This window comes from Podarcis filfolensis (assembly GCF_964270895.1).
Source record: "Podarcis filfolensis genome assembly, chromosome: 10".
Taxonomy (NCBI): Eukaryota; Metazoa; Chordata; class Lepidosauria; order Squamata; family Lacertidae; genus Podarcis; species Podarcis filfolensis.
The window spans coordinates 3,492,083-3,513,982 of NC_139612.1; the positions used below are offsets into that span (position 1 = coordinate 3,492,083).

General features: G+C 43.8%; 1 protein-coding gene across 33 annotated transcripts in view; it reads left to right on the forward strand.

The window, feature by feature from the left end:
• The first annotated feature begins 241 nt into the window (after nucleotides 1–241).
• Nucleotides 242–21,900, forward strand: part of PPFIBP1 (PPFIA binding protein 1) — a 116,673-nt gene continuing 95,014 nt past the window's right edge. For 24 of the 33 annotated variants that reach the window (XM_083575011.1, XM_083575022.1, XM_083574981.1 and 21 more), the window contains exon 1: nucleotides 272–429. The gene's annotated coding sequence lies outside the window, so the exon portion shown is untranslated. Of the gene's footprint in view, nucleotides 430–21,900 lie in introns of all 33 variants that reach the window. The other 9 variants (XM_083575016.1, XM_083575017.1, XM_083574982.1 and 6 more) reach the window with 6 other exon arrangements.

The window sequence follows — 21,900 nt, forward strand, 5'->3', positions numbered from 1 at the left end:
TTTGCATTCGCGACAACCCCCCCCGCGATTCGCCGCGCGCTGTTCACTCCCCGCACCGCCTCTTCCCCGCGGACGCGGCAAAGGCGCCCCCCCCCCCTTCCCGGGACCCTGGAATGTCGAGGGGGAGGCGGGCCAGACCCAGCCCCGCCCCTTCCCGCGAGTGACGTCCTCCCTCTCCAATCAGCGGGAGGCGGGGGCGGGCTCTGCGGACTTTCCTCCCGTCCTTTTGGCCGCTCCCTTTGCGGGGGCGGGAGCGGGAGGGGCCTGGGAAAAGGGAGTGACGTGGGTCTCTCCCTGGCTCGCTTCTCCGGCGGGGATCCTGCGGGGCGCGAGGCGGAAGGGGCTCGGGGAGAAGGAGATGGCTTTGTAAGGTGGGACAGAGGGGCGAGGCCTTTTCTGTGCAGAAGTCCCGCTCCGCTTCCGACTGGGGTAAGTCCGTGGGTCTCCTCGTGTGCAGGAGGAGCTCGCCTGCTCTCCGGCTGCTTTTCCTGACTTGCCCAGGCGCCCCTCTCTGGACCCGCTGCACTGGGGATGCTGCCTAACTTCTCCCTTTCTCTCTCTCTCATCCTGAAACACTTCCCCCCCCTCCGGGTTCTGGCTTTTAAAGCACCCGGTGCCCCCTCCTCACCTGTTGGCCATCGGCAGGAAGCGCCGAGTCGGGTCCTTCATGGGGGGGAAGGAGCGAGTCCGGCGAAGGGTGGAGAAATGGAAACTTGAAGCCTGGGGTGGGATCGGTAAGGCGGGCGAGGGGAATCCTTCCTGGGCTGGGGGGGAGGGGGGAGCCAGTCTGCAGGTTAGAATCCAAACAGGTTGATCACACGCCAGGAAACGGGAGTCTTTTCTCAAACTAGTGATGATTGGGCAATGAATGTAGTATGTGTGTTTGTGGGAAATCATGTAGATGAAAGCATGGGGAAATATATTAAATATGAATATGGATGAGATTTGGTAAAGGGGGGGAAAAGATTTTAAGGAAGGCATATGCTCAAGACCTCCTCTTCCTCAGGTCAGATGCAGCTTGGGAAGAACGGCCTACTTTTATGTTCACACTGGTGCTAAATGGAAAAGGTGATCTTGCAGTGGTGGGGATCTAGCAGGATATTGTGAAAACCTAGTCATGCTTGAGAGAATATTTTTGGCTGCTGGATTAATGTCTCCCAGGCTAAGGTTCCATGTTTCACTAGACTAGAGGGAAGAAGTTTATTAGTGCCAATAAAAATTTGCTTGAGGTTTAATTTAAGTTGGTAGCTTTTTAAAAACCAACATGCCTAATCAAACCCCATACAGTTTCAAGGCTAGTGGAAGTGAACTTTCCAGATTCCTTGTGGATCAGCCTCATTGATTTTTGTCTTGGCTACAGCAGTGTGTGAATGGCTCGAGAACTGCAGTTTAATTGAATTAACAAGTCATGGTTTTATTAATTTGGGATAAGGGTTATTTTGGGAGAGGTTGTTCTGTACAATAGGTACTTACTTTGTGTTTTTAATGTTGTTATGTTTTCTGCTGCTTTTAAAGCCTGTCAGATTTCTGCTGTCTCTGCCTAGTGGGGAGCGAGGGCTCCTGCGAACACAGAGTTCTTTATTTCTCTTCCTGCCTGTGAAACTGGAAGCTGCCATATATTCCAGCTAGACATCTGCCGTTTGCTTATTCACGGGAGCAAAACAAACCCACCTTCTTTTGACCAGTAAAAATGTTGGGCGGCACCATCTGAGGAAAGTTTGGAGAGAGTAAAATAAAGACTGACTGAAGCTTCTCTTTGAAGCTTCTGCTTGTTGGGTTGCCGGTTCAGTTTGGTGTCTTTAACCTCTGCTCTGGGATGTATGCAGCATATGTCTTTGTGTGTGTGTAAACTGTGGTGAAGTCCTATAACACTTGCACGCTTTTACACTTGTGCAAAATGCAGTTTTGGGAAGCTGTTTATTCCCAGTGACTTGGATCCCAGCAGGGTGGATTTGATTTAAAGCAAATCAAATTAAATCACGATTTAAATTACTAGTCAATAAGACTTGACTTAAATCATTTTTTGACAGAAAGACTCTCCGTCACTGACGGGCTGCCCTTCTCCCTCCTCAGGGAAAAGCCCCCAAGAGCCACACACACGCTCCACGTGGCCCGTGAAAGGGAGCCCTGAGCAGAGCCTGGGATGCATACAGGCTCTCCTCAGCACTCCCTTTAAAGAATATTATTTTCCTTGCATTCCCCCTCTAAAAACTAGGTGCGTCTTATGGTCAGGCGCGTCTTATGGAGCGAAAAATACGGTGATCCGTCTTCTGAATTGTACCCTCCCTCTCCCCAAACTAGGCCTGTATTAACCATCTGTTTCGTTGGGGGTTGTGTGTAGGTTGTTGCCCATAGAAGTGTTGATGCATATGAATTCTGTGGAGTTGGAAAATAGAGACTCCTTTCACTGTCCTCTCTTTCCTGGCAACAGGGTCTGCTTGTTTGCTCCAGATTGACCCAAAAGACAGGAACTGAGCAGTTCCTTCCGTTATCTGCTGCATTTGGAGTGCCTCACCCGGGCTTCAAAGAGAGAAAGGACACTGGTCTTCAGTAGCAGCAGATCCCTTTTGCAGGCCCAACATTTGTCTGTCCTACCTACAAGTGACTTGCAACTTCCATTTGAGAATCTTGGCTCTAAGAAAGAGCAGGGAAGCCCAGAGAACTGAAAAATAAAGCTTTGTTGTGGTGGATAGAGGCAATCCTGCACAGCTGTAGTAGGGATACAGAGCGGTTTGCAGTGAAAGAAGCACGGTGGTATCTTGTGCAAGGCAGATGCATCTTTCTGTTGAGACTCCAGGCTAACAAGTTTATTAATACAAATAATAGTTCATTCATTTATTTAATAGACTTTGTTTCAGAATGCAGCATGTAGTACCTGATAAAATCAACCAGATAACGTTCACAACATTAAAATGGTAAAAAGCCTAATACAGTAACAACGAGCCAAAGCAATAAAATCATACTGTTCTGTTTCAGACAGTGACTCCACACAGGGCAACTAAGAATAGCATCCTTAGACACGGAGGAGTCCCAAATGTGTGAATGCCCCTCGCATGTAGAGTGGTAGCTCATAAGGAGTAGTAATAGACCAGAGAGTTGTTAAAGCTGGGCCCTGTCAAGTTCCTGATAACATGAAAGCCTGTTATGAACCAGCTTGAGAGGAGATGAGCTGCTGTGGATAAGCAGAGGAGGAGAAGGTGCTCAGTCAGTATCTCGCCATGGAGGAGGAGGAGGGATTGGAACAATTTAGAATGGCTTTCGTCACGGCCATTAACCTGAGGTAATATTTCTGGGTTAGCAGAGTCTGTAACCTGAAGCGTCTGTAACCCGAGGTACCACTGTAGAGGTAGCCTACCTCCTATTATAAAGATAATGGGGATAATATATATAAAGTGTCTTGAGTGTTTGAAAGCGGTATAGCTCCGTCAGTAAAGCAGGAGACTCTTAATCTCAGGGTTGTGGGCTTGAGCCCCACGTTGGGAGAAATATTCCTCCCTTGGCGGGGGGTTGGACTAGATGGCCCTCATGGTCCCTTCCAACTGGCAGTGCTATGATTCTAAGATTCTTCCCCTGTGTCTTGATGCTGAAGTTGACAAGAACTCGAGGGACTTTTACGAAAAACAATCCATAAATACTAAGTATAAAGTAAGCCCACAACTTAGGCAGATGCTGTGTTCTGGGGATTGTACCTGGGCCCCCCCTTTATTTTATTATTTTTTGCCAAGCACGTGAAGCTGAATGTGCACAAGTTAAATGCTTAACGCAACCCATTTGTGGGTCCTGTCTTGCCATCTGAAGAGCCACATCTTCTTTCTTCCCTATTCTCTTGGTACTAGAGTGGACTGTTGGATGGCATTTTAGGAGATTACCTTTTTTCAGTAATGTGTGCAGAAGAGATGGGGGCCAAAACAGGCTGGCAACCCCAAGCTGTTTTTGAAGAGCTGAATAAATGGCAGAATGCCTGTGTGGTGTACAGTGTTCTTCATAAGTAGCTTTTCTGATTCTAAACGATAGCTTAAAGCAGTTTTCTAAACCATATTTATGGGGAGTGATTCAAATTTACCTCATGTTTTTAATCTGTAGACAATTTTTAAGGATTTATGGCACAGTCAGCATTGGTAGTTCTTTTTCCTTTAGCCTCGTTTAAGGTTTTGACAGTAAAATATGCACTGCGAACTGTTGGTTGTAGAACATGCAGAAGGGCATAAGTGATCAGCAAAATAAATATCTCTATTCCTGAAACGTCAGTGCAACACCAAAGGTGCTCGTAAGTGCAGATATTCTGAACAGTCAAATATATCTGAAGTCAAAAAGCCTTGATGTACTGTAACATTCTCACACTTTTAAATATAGAGTGTATAGTTACTAACATTCTGTTACACTCTAGTGTGAGCAAGGATGGATCTGTGCAAATAGAACTGTTTTTCAGAAACACACTGAACTGCCATGTGAATTGTGGTCTCCTTTTCTTCGCACATGTAAGTGAATGTTTCTCTCCATATATAGGGAAAAACTAAAGAATTCAGGGTGCTGTTACTGTGGGAGATAAACTGACCCTGGATGTGTAAAGATGGGCATTTGCCTGTGCGTGGTGCAAGTGTTTATTTGGACACAAATGCATGCTCCCCCCACCCCTGCGCTGCCCTTGCACTCTGCAAGCATTCCTTATACCCTGCACCCATAAGCACCAGGAAAAGTAGTGAGTGTTTGGGAGGGCCTAGAGACTGTAGTCTAGCACTTCTCAGGCAGGGTGGTCAAGGTGGGACTGCTGATTCTGAAGCCCACAGGAAGTTTGGTGATTGGGCAGATGGTCAATGAAAGTGGGAAGTGCCAGGGAGGTGGAAAAGAGCAGTTGGCTCAAGTCCGCTGACTGGCTGGTGTCTCTCACCTGGAGAGCTTGGGCTTTTTAAGGAGAAAGTTATTTAAGCAGGAAAATTATTTTGAGAGGCTCTTTGGGCGCCTTCTGCTTCTACTTCATCCATACTGGTTTCAGTATTGCTGTCAGCAGCTGTTCCATAGTCCATGACAATGGAAGAAGCCCGCAACTGGAGATGTGGGGGAACTGGGGGTGTGAAAGTAAAGATTTTATGAAATGTAGGCCCTATTTAAAGAAGTGTGAAGTTGCCAAATTCCTTTAACAATTTAAACAAAAAAGTATGCCTATTTGTTTATAAAAACATTTCTAGACTGCCCCAAGGGGGTGAACAGCAAAAATTTCTCAGTTTGTACACTTCTTGCAAGCCAGGAGCAGTTTTCTTTGTTATTGGGGGCTTGGGAGTGAAATACTGGCAGCACCCCTCCTCCCCTTTATATAGGTAAACTAAAGCTTCAATTTTGGGTAACATACATTTTGGTAAGATACATTTGAGGGAACAAGGATCCCAAAGGTGTCACCCCCCCTTCCCATGATGGGGGACTGCTTGGATGGTCCGTTTCCTTCCCAGGGGAGTGAGAGTCACTTCTTCCAAAACCCCAACATTTTCTCACTCTTACTGAATGAGAAGGGGCACAGTAACAGTCGTAAGTGACTGCCAGCTCTGGAAGAGGATTTTTATACTTGTGGAAGGTTTAGTTTTCGTATGTTTCAGGTTTCCTATGTTGCTTTTCAGGTTTTTTGTTTTGTTTGGGAGATATGGTTGTAACACCCTCCTCAAACGACTGAGGGCAAATAAATTACTGGTGAAGGCTGAATGTCAACTTTGCACTTGGTCGCATATTTGAGAACCAGTTCTTACTAAGGCAGTCTTAAGACTTGCATCTTGGGGATTGTATCCTAATACCCCAACTTTTCCACATGTCGGGCATGTTTTGCTTGGCAGAGCATCCCATTATGTGAATCCCCATCTGCAGTCTTCTTAAGTGATACAGTCCAGACCTTACTGATTCATTGAATTCATATACTGCCCTATTCCTGGAGGTCTCAGGGTGGTTCACAGAATAAAATCAAAATATAAAACCATAAAATAACAACAACCCAATAACCCTCCCCCTGCATTTACTGCCTTGTTGACAACATGACATTGGTAAACATGGCAGCCAACTAGAATATTGGCTTCCTTGCATTACAGCTGGGTCCAAGTGTATATTGAGTTTTGCTTTTATACACAGTTTTGGGGTTCTGAAAAATTACAGAATTTATGTGACATTTAAAATTATTTTCTCATGTAGAAAATAACTGCTTTAGGCCAATAAGGAAATGACACATGTTGAAATTAAGGTTTTCCTAATTTGTTTAACTGTACAGTCATACCTTGGGTTACAGACGCTTCAGGTTGCGTTTTTTCGGGTTTACGGACTGCCGAAACCCAGAAGTACTGGAATGGGTTACTTCCAGGTTTCAGCGGTTGCGCATGCGCAGAAGCGCCAAATTGCAACCCGCAGACGCACAGACACAGGTTGCAAACGTGCATCCCGCACAGATCACGTTCGCAACCCGAGCGTCCACTGTAGTATGTTAGTTACCAAATTATTTCATAAACGGCTGTGGTTATGCTGCTTGCTTTCCACCTTATTGTACAAGGACAACTATATTTTTCCTGTCTCTGAGACAAATACTGAAATACATTATATAGTCATTTAGTGCATGGTCTGATGCATATGTGGGAGATGGTGTTGGTGGCTTTGCTAAAGGTTATCCAGTTTGATTGTGGTAGAACTGATATTTGAACCAAATACTTCCCTCCCTACATAGTACATGTGATTAACTAATATGCTCCACCAGTATTTATCCTTCACTGAAATATGACACACTTTCAGGTCAGTGTATGTGTTGCACATCCTTAGTATGGTTTTAGTGTCATTCTCCATTTCAGCGTCTAAGTCCTAGAACACATTCTGTTATGTATTTAACTCCTGTTAAACCTGAAGAAGGAGCCTAGAGGTTAGTCTATGGCATTTCCTTCCTCATTAAACACATTTGCAGTTCAAAGTTTTGCTTGATTTCTTCTACAGAAGCTAACTTTCAACACTGTTTTGTTGAAATGACTGATTCTTACATGTTGGCACATTTGAGAACTGATGCTCATCTATTTTGGTCTAATTGTTCCACAGCTATTAAGTATGCATTTAAAATCTTAGCAGTTTTCTATGTCTTACAGTCCTATAAACTATATGAAACAAGTCTGATTTCAGAGATTGTGTTGCATCTGCGGTTTTAAGTATACACATGGCCAAAATTGTCGCATATACCAGCTAAACAGAGGGAACAATCTGATTTCTGGTTTCAGAACTACACTTCATTGAAAAACTGCCAGTGAATTCTTAACCCTGAAAATTTGCTATCCCGTCATATCACTCGTCAGCAATTTCTGTTTTGTTCTTGGAATCTGCCGATGGACCTGCCCATTAAGCATCCAGGACTTACAACTTCAAAAGATTGTCACCTAAGCCGTCAACACAAATGCCACTAGGATTTCACTCAAAATGCCCTAAGTTCCTGATGAAACCAAAAGAGAGTGAGGCGGCTGCTGCCTTCAGAAATGTTATCTGAGACACTACAATTTTTTAGGTGCAGTGGTTCTCAAACCTTCTTTTAGGAAACCCTTGCCTACTGAGGAATCTCTACGGATTGGGCTTGCATGTTGCAATGGATCCAGGGACATGTATAGAGCACAATGCGAGTCGCTTCATGCAGGGCACCAGTTGTAGGCCTCACCGTTGCCCTATATCACCTGAGAGCGCATCCTTGAAGGTCCCAATGTGCTCCTGGGGCTGGACACTGCAGGAGAAAGCTGACAGTGGGGGGCAAGTTGTCTGCCTGATCTTACTGAGGAAACCCTGAATGCATTTTCAAGGACCGGCCAGAAGTTGAACACAATTTGAAAACCTGTGTGTGTTCTCCCCACCTCTTCCAGCCGGGAGGCACTGGTTACGCAGAAGGAGATGTTAAAGAAAATAGCCTAATGCGTGTTAGGGCAGCACCTTGGGGGAAAACCGGAGCCCTGTGTGAAATGCTCACAATGTTCAGACTTGATCCGTAAAGCTCCCAGCTATGAACGTTTGTACAGTCTCTGCGTTTATTTATAAATCCTTCAGGAATAAGGGCCACAGCGTGAGGTTCTCATGTGGATGGTATGCATGTCAAAAGAGGAGATGTCCCCTCAAGACTGCCTTTTCCTCCCCACCCCCACCCCTTCCTGTGATGATGACCTCATTTTCAGACTTCAAAGTGAAATCCAAACTCGGCTGCCCCTTTAAGGCTACACAATTACTGGGTGACCTAGTTCTGTCCTACAGTTTTATGAAATTGGAATGTGATCATTCCCGCACCCGCTGTGGGAAAGCGAGGATTACTTTCAAGGTGTCAAAGGGATATCTCCTGGGGCCTCTTTGTTTATGAGGCAAATGAGGGATGCAAAACAAATGGCTTCTCGCTAAGTTACTTGCGCTATGATTGGCCTTGAGTGAAATGTGAGCAGAGGGAAAGAGTATCATTTACCAGCCTAACCATGGCAGCTGGAATGTATGTGGGGTGGGAGGGTCTGTGTAGCACAAGGATTTACAGACAGCAGTGGGGCATGCGAATGATGACTTCTGTCGTCTGCCCCTGATTCCGCTCTTTTTTAACTGCATTGTAGGTTACACATCGTGGTTTGAGTCTTTCTGCATTTGAGCAGCTAGAATGTAATGGTGTGCCCTCTATATATAGGGCCTACTTAAGGTTGACTTGCTTATTATCCAGTTGTTTGGGGTTTTTTGGTGTTCCTTGCCATCCCCTCCCCGAATCTTCTGGCTTGGCAGAGTTTTCACTGGAGTATGGCCAAATAAGAGTCTCTCTCCTGCTACTTGAAAGTGCTCCTGCTGTTTCTTATGAGAGTTCCTGGGAAAGGGGGTCTCAGTGTTGCTGGGAATGTCCAGAAGATCTTGGGTGTGTGTAACCCGCTGTAGCAATATTCTGGAAGCAGTGAATATTAAGAAGCCTTCTGAAAGGGAAACAGCCCTGACCAAAACTGCTGGTTTGAAAATGTTTAGGGATCTTCAACACAAGAAGTGCTCATTATTTACTTTGGCTGGCCTGTGTACTTGGGCCCAGTGCAAAAGTTTGTTGTGCTTGTGTGGAAATGGAATTGGTGACTTGTGGGACCATGATGCATGTAGTGGTGGAAGCTGTGTTTTGCGTTGCCATGATGGTGCAGATTGCAGTAGTAGTGTGCTTACCCCACAAGTTGTACCAGTCATGCCTCTGTACTATTATGGATCAGCCTTAGGTGTATCGGAACATGAAGATACCTTTTTTAAGTAGTAATCTGATAATCATGGTGCAAATGGTTTACACATAGTTAAATGATATTCAGTGCATTTATTTTCCTTCCCCCCTTTCCTACCTAAAGATAGCTCTTTAAAAGGTGTTACCTCTCTGGTATCTCAAAAGTAGCATGCGTCAATATATTCAATTTCTTTAAAAACATCAAATATAAAAGATTATGTTCGATTTTGTGGGCTTTGCCTGTATGATGTGTACTTTAGCTTTACATGGGACTGCACAACAGTTTGTCAATCTTATTTTAAAGTATTCATTATGTTTTACCTTTTAGCTGACATTATGAAATTTTCTAACATGTTGAGGAGGTTTACAGGGTTATGTTGGCCCTACTGTGAGCCTGAGAAGGAGCACTATGCTTGTGTTGGAAGAACACATGTAAAATTCCATATGTGTGCGTGTGGCGATCCAGATTGGCCCAGGGTTCTCTCCCCACAATCCTGTTGGAGGCACTCTGTCCATACGCTCCCTTCTCATGGTTGGTGAGGCATTGTTGGTGGGCAAGTCAGTGTTGAGGGGTAGGCTAGCCCATGCAGTCCCACAATTCCTCCATGTTGGGTTTAAATGTATGACTGATGGCTTGCCCAACGCCAAACCACAAAGAGGATAGCTGTGGATTTGAACTTGGGGTTCCTATATCAAACTGCACTCAGTAGCAGATGGTGAGGTGGGGGTGGCAGTGCTCATCTTGCCTCCTGAGAGCTGACTCACTGCTGCTTCCCAAGAAGAAAGAGGGGAATGGGCGATGCAGCAGGGGGTTAGTGTGGTGCAGGCACACCGACGGGAAACTCAGCTGGCTTTGCCCATGTGTTTGCACCACACTGGCTTTCCCATCACCGCAGCCCTCTCCTTCCTAGCCAAGTACAGCCCTCCCGGCCTCTCTGTTTGGCTGTTGGGACTTTCTGGGGGCACACCTTTCTCCAGCCTTGCTTTGTACTCCTTGAGTGTTTTTGCCTGTTTGGAATGTGATCTTGAACTCTGATAATGCCCTTTGCTTGCCTGGATGGAGGATAGAGAGGGAAGTGTTGGTGTGTGCAGACGCTAGCCTACTGTACAATGGTAAAATTCACTGTGAACACTTTTACATAGAATCATAACGAATAGAATGATCTGAAACAATTTGAATATATATAAGCAACTGGGGAAAAAACCATTTGTGAACTAGAGGCCTCATTTGTCAACACTCATCTTCACAGTCCTTCATAAACAATACCTGCTTCCTAATGTAATGAGCAGAATAAGTATTAACCCATATTAATGGGTGCTTAAACGGAGGATTACTGTCCAGCCAATTAGCCTTGTGAGAAGCCTGTGGCTAGATTAGAAGTGGAGCTGAAATAAATAAAGTAGAAGTCCCCCCCCCCCCCATTTTTATTAAGTTCGTTGGGACTTTATAAATTAGAGTCATGTACATGCATGTTTACTTGGAAGTAAGTGCCAGTGTTATTGAGTGGGCATTTCTCCCACACAAATGTAGGATTGCAGCCCTAAACACTTAATTGATGTGGAAACAGTGCTTGGATGATGCACCAGAATTCACATCATGTTTATGACATCCGCATGATGCATTCAGAGAGTGTTGGAGTTGAGCTAGGGTTCAAAATTCCGCCCCCCCCGGGACAGTCTTCCACCAGCCTCTCTTTCAGCCCGACCTGCCTCACAGGGGGTTTGTGAGAATAAAATGAAAACAAACAAATATCCATTTATGTCGTTGAGAGTGAAAATCTACAGTAGTATCATGGCTTTTGTTTGTGTGTAATTAGAATTGGTTGAAATTACTAGAATTGGTTGAAATTTCACCCAGTTGCCTTACCATGTTGAACTGTGTTCGCCAGCAGGTTACCTCTAATTTGAAGATTGGATGGTGGTGGACGTGTGTGTTTTTTCCCATCTACGCTGCTGATAATGTTCACAGTCCTCTTTCTTCCGATACTTTTCCAGCGCAGGCCCATTTGACTAGTTTAATGACATACCCTGCAAAGGGAATTCAGCTGTGAAAACTCCTTGTGATGTTGTGAAGTTGCCTCTTCGTTCTTACCCAGATGAGCAAGCTGACTGGTATTTTTTGGTTTTGTCTCAGTCGAGGGAGGGTGGCTGTCTAAATTATATTTCTTTTTCCAAATTGTAAGGGAAAAAGTGATCATAGCTGCTGTCATGTTCTATTTTGTGTCTCTGTGTTGGAATTTTCCATAAATGAGTCTTGCCATCCAGATGAATTTTGTGGTTGTCTTGTGCTGTGCATTGTTCCTCTGTGGGCATATAGTCTTTTTCTCACACTTGTAGCTTCCCAGATGTTCCATTTGTTTCTTTGGCTGTTGATTGGAAAAGAATGGATGCCAAAGTGCTTCAGATTTCAAGTAACATTTCTGATAATTGTCCAAGGGAAACAGGAGCTATGAGGTTAACTGTCCTGAAAAGACATGCTTCATGTAAAACAGATCACAGCTATATGCCTTATCTCTTCTCTGTTCATGCAAAAGGTTTGTCTGTATTTAATAAAATCCTGTGATACTTGGCAAATCATCCTGTGAAGTGGAATATGTGATCTGATTGCCCAGAAAGCCAGGGGCATGCTCCATGCTTTATGGACCAGTTAGTCAGGGCTACAACTGGTGTTAACAGTGTGCAAAGTCCAAATGTTATGGACATGTGCCACAAAGTTATGGCTCCTTGGCATCTGTCCTTGAGAGTTTGGAAATGCAGCTCATGGTTTCATAATGTATATGTTAATAATAATAAGCACCAGTGCAGCATTGGTGTAGACATGCCGAACATGATTACAGTGGTACCTTGGGTTAAGTGCTTAATCCGTTCTGGAGGTCCGTTCTTAACCTGAAACTGTTCTTAACCTGAAGCACCACTTTAGCTAATGGGGCCCCCTGCTGCTGCCGTGCCGCCAGAGCACGATTTCTGTTCTCATCCTGAAGCAAAGTTCTTAACCCGAGGTACTATTTCTGGGTTAGCGGAGTCTGTAACCTGAAGCGTCTATAACCCAAGGTACCACTGTTAAATGCTAGTGCTAGTTAAATACCAGTGTGTTTTGGCCACTTGATACTGGTTTACAGTACATAGCTGAATGAGGTTAAATGTCTCACTATGTGGTTCCCAGCTAAGTAGAACAGCACTATGAAGATGTCTCAGATTTTTAACAGGAGAATCTTTATAAGGTTTTGTGTAGAAAGAAATTAAAGTTAAATATGTTGGTTTGAAATGCAGATGGTTGTATGGTTCTGCCTCTACAATACTTACTTCAAGGAGGCCCCCCGTTTCTCCAGGGAACGCAAGAAAGGTGTACATCAGGCATCCACAACCTTCAGCCCTCCAGATGTTTTGGACTGCAATTCCCCTCATCCCTGACCACTGATACTGTTAGCTAGGGATCATGGGAGTTGTAGGCCAAAACATCTGGAGGGCTGCAGGTTGGGGGTGCCTGGTGTACATGGTTCTTGCCTCCGCATTTTATCCTTGAAACAGCGTTGTGAAATATGATGAACTTAGACAGTGGCTGGCCAAAGGTCACCCAGTGAACTTGGCTCAGTGGGCATTTGACACACTGACCGTTATACCACACTGGCGGTGGGGGAATGCTTAGCTTTTGTACACAGAAGGCCTGAGGATCCATCCCAGGCCTTTTTACAGTTGCAAGGATGTCTGATAGCATGATTGGGAAATATCTTTGCTTACGGTTGTGGAGAGCTGCTCCCAGTTATAGCTGACATTACTAGGTTGAATGGACTAATCTTCCAACTTGGTAAAAGGCAGCTTCAAACGTTAATATGGAGGGGACCACTTAGGATCAGCTGGTTTACAGAAACAGGTCAAAATGTACACCCAAGTTCTGTGATGTGAAAGACCAGCAGTCATCATTGGCAGTATTCTTCCCATAGCTGTCAAGTGTCCCTTATTTGAAGGGACAGTCCCTTATTCCAGCGCCATGTCCCGCTGCTGTCCCTTATTGATGGATGTCCCTTAAATGTCCCTTAAATGATGTCCCTTAGATTTCAAAGGAAGCAGCTCCTCTCCCTCCCTCCCTGCTGGCCAGGGAGGAGGGAGGCTCCAACTGTGTTGCTTGGCTGTGTTGCTCACCCAATAAGAAGTCTAAGAACGACTGGGGGGTGGAGCTTGCATGCCTTGTGTGTGGCTAGTTAATGCAAGCGGAGGGGTTTTTTGAATGCTGGACGCCATTTTGTTGCACGTGCTGCTGCAAACTTTGCAGTGCAAAGCCAGGCTGGGGAGCCATCTTAAGTTGAGGCTGCATAGGCCTTGTGGTGCATGTGATTCAGATTTTATTCAGTTGAACCTCTGGTTACAAAGTTGGCTGGACAGTGTTCTCGAAGCTACCAGCATGAGTTTGACCAGACTGCAGGAGTACAGGAAGACTGGAGTGCCTGGAACAGGTGAGGCTGCAGGTCCCTTATTTTGGTTGCTGGTCCCTTATTTTCAAGGCTGCTGGTCCCTTATTTTCAAATCTGTAAGTTGACAGCTATGATTCTTCCAGTCTTGTATATTCAGAGGTATATGCTGGGCCTTAAACATTCTGATGAGACTATTTGAGAAGGTGGCTTACAGTTGAATTACTTTGCTGTTAGGCTCCACTGAAAACTAAAGGTGATTCAAGAAAATACCTTTAGGATGGGTATTCATAGGCATCCTTTGTTTTGTGATGCTGCCTGTCCTGTTGTAATGCTGGGATGGAAGAATCTGCATGACTGTATTCATGGCTGCATTGGAAGCTGTGGAAGAACAGGACCCATTTTTTGGAGCAGACAATGGCAGCCTAGCTCTGACCAACTCCAGTCAAGCCTTATGAGGGGAATAGGACTGAAAAGGTCTGCTGACGCTCACAACATTTCTTCTTCTCTTAATGTATTTCTGTCTACCTCTCACTCACACATTTTCATGTGTGAATGCTTTGCATTAAAACAAACTACTAAAATCTTTCTTCTTTCTTTGGGTCCTGTAAGTACAAAGATGTTAAAAAGTGTTGCAATTTTTGCAGTTTAGATATTGCTGTAATAACGAATAGCAGGCATGTGTTCACTGTCTCATAGCCAGTAGCATAAATGGATTTTGCCCTAGTTGTCTTGCAATGTGATTTTGCCCTGGGCTTATCCTCAAGATAAGAGATAATACAATTGGCTTCTATTTCCAAGAATGGTTTTGTAAACCCCTTACTTTAAGTAGCTTCGTTCAACGGAGATAACTCAATTGCTTTTCACTCTTCTGTGGGGATTGTTGTGAGACGAATGCTTAAAAAATATTTTTATTCGGAAAAGCAAACCTGCCTCATGATTTTAGCAAAGGGTCGAGAGGAACAACTGAAATGTGGTGCTGGGTCAGGAACAAACCTCTGCACTTTCAAGGGGCTTGGGGCCAGGGCCAGCCCTTCCATGAGGCAAGGTGAGGTGACTGCCTTGGGTGGCAGTAGACAGAGGGCAGCAAGTCCGGCCTCCAAGGCACGGTTCAAAATTAGCCGGCACCAGTTGCATTTTGTGATTGGCAATCAGCCTTTTGCAACTGGATGGAGATGTCCAGGTGCTGCCTTTGGCACCCTCATCTCTACCTCCCTGGCCATGTGATTCAGTGCCTGGTAGCACTGGGCAGGGCAGACTTGTCTTTTGCTACCACGCTACCCTGCAAAACAGATGATTTACCCAGTAGTGCAGCAGCTAAAGACTCGTATTTGTTTTTTGCTGCTGCCAAGCAAATCAACTATTTTGCTACCCTGCAGACCCCGTGAATCACCTGGCAGGAATTTTTTTTATTTTTGCTGTTGTGCTGCCTTGTGAATCAGGTGCTTGGTGGGGTAGAGTTCAGACCCCCAATTCACCCAGCAGCATTTTTTATTTATTTTTTTGCTACGGGGCTGCTTGGTCTGGTAGCGGGGAAGCAAATTTTTTTTTTTGTTTTGGTGCCCACAACCTAGGTCCCAGGAGCCACATGGCTCCTGGCTTTCCCATCCCAGTTTCTAACACTGCTCCAAGGAACTCATTGTGTGTAGATTTTCATTCTGCTCCTTGTTCCTGATGTAGAGCTTCACCCTCTCCTTCTTCCCTGTCTGGGGTGTGCATGCACCATTTTGTGGTTTGCCTCAAATGCCAAAATGTCCTGGGCTGGCCCTGCTTGTGGCAGCTCAGAAAGCAGCACAGCACAGAAAAGAATCATCTCTGTTCTCTTCTTAAGTATAGTTGGGGCTGGGAGTGGTAGTGCAACTGCTGGAATGATCCCTCGCCACATCTGTGCTTGAAGAGGGCTGGGGCAAATATATGCTTGTCTCTTGGTACTTCAGAAGCCCTTAGAGTGACTCAGGCATGCAATGCAGCTATGGGCTTCCATGTCAGGAGAGAAGATCCAGGGGTGGGTAGGACTGTTGCGTGATGAATATAGCAAGAGACATTGTGAACCCCAGAAAATGGGTATGCAATAAATTAAGAATCTTGTCCTATGTACTTTAGCCCCATATTTTCAGCTCTGTTTATTTGTTATGCAGACCATAAATACTTGATGCAGCATAGTTCTCAAGATGACCACAGCAGAACATAGTGGGTAGTATTCAACTAAGTTTTACTCAGAGGAGACTTACTGAAATCAATGGGCCTAGCTTAGTCATGCTGTTTAATTTAACTGGGGCTACTCTGAGTAAAACTTAGTTGAATACCACCCAATATATATGGACATGTATTGTGCCTTTTAAAATAAGAGTATAACAAAGTCTATAATTGTAGTTTAGAAATACAACCGTATTTGAAACAGCTTCATTTGTACAGACTTACATATGCTTTACTGTTTTTTCCCAGTCCTGAAAACATTCACTTTTGCAAACAATTTTCTTTTTCTTTTTTTTGTATGAAAAAGTGTGTTTGAATAGTCAAAGAAGGACTGTTGGTCACTTACCCCGATAGACTGCTGTTCTGAGCAAAGCTGGACCTTCAAACTCTCCTTTTATGCCTTGGAGTGCATATACGATCCTGCCAGTTTTGCTTCAGGCTGATTGTATTATTCCTGTCCAAACAGTTCCCAGCATGCGAGTAGTGTTTAATTTGTACAACAGATCTAATTCTGAGTTATTCCTTTAAAGCTGAGACGGGTTGAAATGAAAGGCAATTATGGTTAGCTTGAAACTGCTTGCCTGGTGTAGAAATAAGAAAGATTCTTGCAATTACTTTTATTGTGATGAGATCCCCTTGAGAGCAAACCACTCACGCGGGTGTCTCAAAACAACTCTGACTGAGTGCTGCTAATATAAAAAGCAGATTTAAACATTTCAGCTGTTGGGCATTACAGCAGCTGTGAAATAGACCATAACTGGAGGAAAATCCACTTGAGCGACAGTTTGCCTTCATTTACTCACAGGAAATTCCAGTCCTTCGTTTGGGTAGCACAGTTCTACTTGAGGGCAGTATTTGTTCAGTTGTTGTTGTTTTTTGTTTTTTTTAAATGATTTTATGGGTGGAGGTTGTTAATGAACAGTGCAAATGCAATGCAATACTAAATGGAAGTTCAACAGCATGAATCGGTAGCCCAAAGCATGGTATTTACAGTAGCTTTGCCTGCAAGTTCCCCAAAGCACATATGCTTGATTTGCCAGTCTGCACACACGCCTTTGTCTTTTGGACATGTTTACAGCTTGAAAAGCAGGGCAGAAGACTTTGCATCTTTATCATATAGCTTTGCAAATAGTCTGGGAAAAGCCCTAGCTAACCAAGTTACCATGTTACCTATGCTATTAAGAGTGAAGGGCAGAGAAAGAACCACACTCCTACTATATATTATAATGTCTTTGCCTAAGTCAGTGTTTCCCAAACTTGGGTCTCCAGCTGTTTTTGGAATACAGTTCCCATCATTCCTGACCACCGGTTCTGCTAGCTAGGGATGATGGGAGTTGTAGTCCAAAAACAGCTGGAGACCCAAGTTTGGGAAACACTGGCCTAAGTGGTTGGAAGCTATTCATCTTGGGTAATGTCAGTCTTGATTTACTGTAATTTGTAGTTGGAACTTGTGCTGAACTTAAGTTATGTAAAGAAATAAAGAGGTGTGTATCTTGTTAATCTTTTAGTGGATTGACACTTTAGGTGGGATTGGGGAACCTGTGGCTCTCCAGATGTTGTTGGACTACAGCTACCATTATCCCTGAGCACTTGCTATACTAGCTTGGGCCAAAACAAACAAGATGAATTTTAACAGGGAGAAATGTAAAGTATTGCACTTGGGCAAAAAAAATGAGACGCACAAATACAAGATGGGTGACACCTGGCTTGAGAGCAGTACATGTAAAAAGGATCTAGGAGTCTTGGTTGAGCACAAACTTGACATGAGCCAACAGTGTGACGCGGCAGCTAAAAAAGCCAATGCAATTCTGGGCTGCATCAATAGGAGTATAGCATCTAGATCAAGGGAAGTAATAGTGCCACTGTATTCTGCTCTGGTCAGACCTCACCTGGAGTACTGTGTCCAGTTCTGGGGTTGGACTCGATGGCCTTTGTGGTCTCTTCCAACTCTATGATTCTATGATTCTAAGGGAGTCCAGCAACTTCTGGAGCACCACCATGGGTTCCTCATCCCTGCTTCAGTGTGTTTCAGAGGTTTGAAGCCTGTCCTTTTTACCCAGAGCGTTTTTTGCTCCATTGTCTTGGATACCCCTGAAATTCCACGGAGTGCCTTGGGTATCCTTGTGTTTAGGACCCGTGGGCAAAAATTGCACGTGCAACTGAATGATTTCTAAATGCAGGTGCTGTCCTTTGCTTTTCGTAGCACATGCATTTTCAAACATCTGACATTGTGCATCTGGCCACTAATAAATATTTTTGTCTGAATCAAAGTCAGTTTGGTTTGAGATAATTGACTGAGACAATGGGGCTACAATATCTGTGCTATTAAATGAATCTGCACCATTGTTGGTCATCAGTACCTTATCTCAGTTATCCTCACAACAACTCTGCAAGGTAGGTCAATGTTAATCCCCATAGTACAGATGTGCAGTTGAGAGAAGGGGGTTTCCTCCTAAGTGTGATCATTGTAGAGATGAGATCTGAAAGAGAATAGTCTCTTACGTGCTGGATGCGTTTGCACATCACATTAAACCATAGCTAAAAGCAAACTTTGGTTTAACTCATTGCACAGACTGCTGCTGCAATGCTGTCTTGCTCAGCAGCTCCACCTGTCCTGCTGTTGCCAGGAAACAAGCCATATTCTGGTTTGTCATAATGTCTGAACCTGGGCTCGTGTCTCTCCAAACAAGCCATTAGCTGTGAGCCAAGAACAAATCTTAGTTACCACTCATGGTTTGTAATAAGCTTGGTTCTTGGAGTGGGGGAGGAGCAGAGAACATTTGAGCAGCTTGCACATTCACATTAAACTGTTGTTTGGCTTGCATTGACTTTGGCTTGCATTGACTTGTAAGAGAAGCCTGCAGATATATGCTATGAGCTGACCACTGTGTAAATAAAAACATCAAGCAAGTTTCGTGTAGTAAGTTACAAGGGCACGCAGAAATTGGAATAAGCAAACCATCTATAATGATTCTGTCAAGGGGCATCAACCTTAAGAGAGGATTTGACAGATCCCCCCCCCCACCACCACTGGAAACTGGCTTGTAAATATAACTAGTGACACTGTTTAATTGAGAGCGTGATGCTGGAGAAGTTTTGGGGGCCATCTGCTAGCAGCCAGGATCACGAGGCCAGGCTTATACAACAAGAAGCAGCCTAGAGACACTGGGATGCTTCACAGGAATCCTTCAGTTAATTTAGCCTTTTAGGCTTTAGGGAATTGCTCTGGCTGGTTGCTTGCAATTACTTCACAGTGCGTCAGCTAAACTTTTAAAGCTCACTGAGCAATAGTTCATAGAGATCAGTTGCTGAATAAAATTCTGTGGCTCTTGAGCCCTGTCTTATCATGTTTGTTTGCAGTTTAACAGGAAAAGGGTGGGAAGAGAACCTGTGACCTTGTGGAGCTGAATCATGTGGTCTTGTCACAGAGCAGATGATTTTTTTTTAAACAAGGGCGCAGTGGAATTCTCACCACACATGTATCCATTAAATTTCTTTTCATCTAACCTATCTCCAAAAACCATTTTCAAAATAATGTCAAAACCCAAAGCAACTGCATTGTTAGTGCTTGGCATAGCATTCCAGATGATGGGCGTACAAAATGGTATCTGTTTTCACCCATAATAATCTTGGGCTAATATAACCATGCTCCTCTTCTTCCAGGTATCTGTTTCTTTATGTGCAAATAGGATAGGAGCGAAATAGTCCTAAGTAAAGCCTGTCACCTGCATAGATGTCTATTTTTCTCACTGCAAACATTTCCTTTGTGTACTGTATGGTAGTAGTGAGAGCGGAGAGACAGCTCTGTTTGATGATCATAAACTTTCTGTTTGAATTAACAGTAGGATGAATCATGATAAAATGTGAAAGGATAATGTAGTCCAAACAAGATGTCTTTTATAGGGAATCCCTGATGGTGTATACAGATGTTACTTGGCATGGGATGCTGTGTTACACAGTGATTCCATTTTGTTCTTCTGGTAGCTAAACAATGTCAGCCGCTTTTGGCAACTCCATAGAAAAGTAGCAGCTCCTTTGTGGATGGACGGAGGTTGTGTCCTAAGCAACTTAGATTTTGAATAGTTATTGCCCTTCATTCCTGTTTAAGTTTTTTATTTTTAGTAAGTGTTTACCTTTTAGAACAAATAAAAACGGGCTTAACCCACATAGCTTGCCTCACAGTGTAGGGTAAATATTCCAAAATAACTGCAGTAGCGTTGTTTTTGGCTGCCATCCACTAACTGCTTTCTCCAAAGCAGTCTATTTGAAGTCTGTGGGATTATTGCAAGACGAGTGAGTAGGTTGTAGCTAGCAACCAAAGCAGTGCAGGCTTTCTCTTCTTCTCTCATATATATTGAGAGAAACGGCCCTTGGGAACATTTCAGGTTTTGATTCTGGAGTTAAATTTGCATTGTTTCTCCTCTAATTTAAAATTCTGACTCCAATTATTTTCTCTTTTCCCTGTGTCCCCATTTTCACTGTTTAAATGGCCATTGTAGGGCCGTTTCACACATTACACAGCAGGAAACGCTGGCGCCTTTGACTGGGTACCACAGCCAATCCCACAAATGATTTGTTAAATGTCATTTGCACTTTGTATTTTTTATTTTGTGTGAGTGTGTGTGGGGGGGTATAAACACAAAACATTTTAAAGATATGCGTGAATTATAATGTTTGAAGACTCCCTGTGAAATTTTGATTCTCATTTTAGATTTTCATATATGTAGGCTTTGTTTGTCTTGTTATGAGCACCTGTTTAATTCATATGAATGTGAGTGTATATTAATCCTGATAAATGCATTAAGAACTTGATTCCTCTGTCCTTTCCATGTTAACTATTGTATGTATGTTGCTATGAGACCTTCTGGTGAAAGGGGGGCTGGTCTTCAACAAATACATACCGCATTTCCTTAAAGCAAATTGATTTAATTTACTTGGTAGAAATGTTTATGCAAAATATTTTTTATTAATGTAAATTTTTTAAGAGGACTTCAGCTAAGCAGAGAAGTTAATGAAAAATGTAGCTTGTGACATTGAACTCATTATTTCTAGAATATGTTTTTCTTTTGTGTGTATGTGTGGAGATTAATGTATGCTTAGAGCGGCAATCCTGGCTATATTTATTTTTACTGCTTTTGTATTTCTTCTGTGCAGCTTATGAAAGCTTTCGTAGTGTTTTCTAGTGTGAGCAAAACTTGCTTAGTAAGCTTCTTGGCTATATGGTTTTTTGAACCTATTTCTTTCTGGTCCCAGTTCAGCACTCTGCCCATTATATATCATGACCTACAGTTTGAAGACGAAAGAGGCTTGTACTTCTTTGTAGTGGCAGTACTGCTGCTCATGGGTGTAGCCAGGATTCCGTAGTGTCCATGTGGCTTCAGTGGCTAGGAGTGCCGAAAGCCTGCTTTTCCCTGGCTTGCCAATTACAGCTGGAAATGCTGATAATGTCTGCATCTGCAAGTGCATGTAAATATGCATGTGTGGCTCTGTGTGTGTATGGCTTAAGACCCAAGTACCTGAAGGAAGAATGCCTTCCTCAGTACCAGGAAACCAGTGATTTAAGATCTACAGGACAAGGCCCTTTGTGTGTTACTGCCACACAGGATGGGGCCTCCTAAATGGTGATGTCCTATTGGAACTTCATCCTTATTAAGTGTGTCAATTATTTTTATTGATTTTTCCAAATTTCAACCTGGTTATGCAGAGTGGGATGGCGGTTTCACTTAGCAATATATCGCTGGTGAAACCACCACTGCTTTTGAGTCCCTCTGCTAGCAGCACCTTTGGCCAATGTCATTCCTATTAACGAGAGGTTGAGATACAACTTATGTTCAAGTCCATTGTCTCCTTTTTTAAGGAGGGGGAGGAATAAGCTCTAGTCTCCAACGACATCCATCGAAACAGCCAGGCTCCCCACCCACACTGCTTTAAGTCTTCTTTTAAATATCAAAGTTACAAGTGAGGATGGTTTACTATGTATCTCTTTAAATCTTGTATTTGGAGAGGGTTGCCAAATCATAAACTTAAGAACTTCCATAATATAAAACATAGCGGAGAGCCCCCCTCTCCTCCATCCACCACTACCAACACAGA